The sequence below is a fragment of the Nicotiana tomentosiformis genome, chromosome 11 (genome assembly GCF_000390325.3).
Source record: "Nicotiana tomentosiformis chromosome 11, ASM39032v3, whole genome shotgun sequence".
In the NCBI taxonomy this organism is placed as follows: Eukaryota; Viridiplantae; Streptophyta; class Magnoliopsida; order Solanales; family Solanaceae; genus Nicotiana; species Nicotiana tomentosiformis.
This window is the reverse complement of record NC_090822.1, coordinates 2,311,002-2,312,692: the sequence shown is the minus strand read 5'-3', so window position 1 is coordinate 2,312,692 and position 1,691 is coordinate 2,311,002.

Here is a 1,691-nt window from a genome sequence, read left to right as displayed (position 1 = left end):
CTTCTAGTGTAAAATATAGGGCACCCTAAGTAAGTGAATGGAAATTGCCCTCTTTTAAAACCTGCAGTATCCCCAACTGCTTGAAATAATGCATGTGCAACATTGGCATGCATGTAATAAGAACTATTGGATTTGTTGATCAACTATCATGAAACCTGCTCATAACCTCCTAACACTGCCATGATACTACTCAATGAGGGAGAATGGTCTTGGGCAAAGATTATTGTATCATCAGCATATGCCAAATAGTTCAAAGGATCAGACCATTTAGGCATGCCAAATCCAACAAAGGACTTGTCTTTAAACAATTTGTTCAAAGACCTAGATAGCACTTCAGCTGATAGAATGAATAAGGCAGGAGACAGTGGGTCTCCTTGCTTCACTCCTCTTGTTGACTTGAAACAACCTTAAGATTGTCCATTAACCAACACTGAATACCAATTATTAGAGAGTAAGTTCCAAATCATAGTGATAAAGTGTTAATCCAAACCCTATTCTTCTTAGCACATGCATCAAATACATCCAGGACACCCTATCATATGCCTTTGCCATATCAAGATTAATCACCATATTAGCAGGTTTGCCTCTCATTCTTATGTCAGTGATAATTTCATGTGTAAGTGGGATGTTTTCAAAGATACTCCTCCCTTTCACAAAGCCAGATTGGTTAGGAGAGATGTAACTAGGCAGAAATGTTTCTAATCTGTCATGAAGAACTCTAGAAAGCACTTTGTTGATGAAATTACTCAAACTTATAGGTCTTAAGTCTGAGAATGTCTGAACTTTTGGCTTCTTTGGCAGTAGCACCAAGTTAGTGTGAGTAATAGACTTTGGAAAAGCTGCACCTCCATAGAAATGTAGAACCATGTTGTGGATATAATAGTAGATCACCTCCCAGTATGATTGATAAAATAGCCTAGTAAATCCATCAGGACCACTGGCACTATCTCCACTTAGCTCAAAAATTGCACCCTTGACATCTTCTAGTGTTGGAAACCTACATAGCTCCAAATTTTGATCCATGGAAACCATCGTTGGAACATTGTCCAACATAGAAAAATCAGTACGATCTCCCTCTTTTGTGAATTGTCTTAGATAGAATTCAACTGCAGCATTAGCTATCTGCTCTTGATCTTTTAGCCATGCCCCAGCTCCATTTCTGAATTCTTTTCAATTGTAAATTCTTCCTATTTCCATTGACATGGTTGTGAAAGAAACTAGTGTTCCTATCACCCTCAACAAACCATGTCATTCCAGTTTTTTGCTTCCAGTATTGCTCATCTATACTCAAATATTTCTTCAACTCTGATTGAGCTTTCTGAAGGACAATCATGTTCTCAATTGTAGGCTCTTCCTCGATTAGCATCTCCTTCACCCTAAAAATATCCTCCAATATTGCCAATTGTTTGAAGATGTCAACAAAGGTATCCCTACTCCATTTAGACAAGGTTGCCTTCTCCTTCTTGAGTTTGTGCTTAAACATTAGAAAAGGATCTCTAATGAAATCAGCATTCCAATTATGTCTCACCACCTCCATGAATGTAGCATGTTTTGTCCAAATATTTAAAAATCTGAATGGCTTGACAAAGTTTGTAGTCTGCTCTCCACAAGTCATGAGTAATGGTGCATGATCTGATCCAGTTCTGATCAAGTGTTCTACTTCAATTATTGATAGAATATTCTAAAATGGC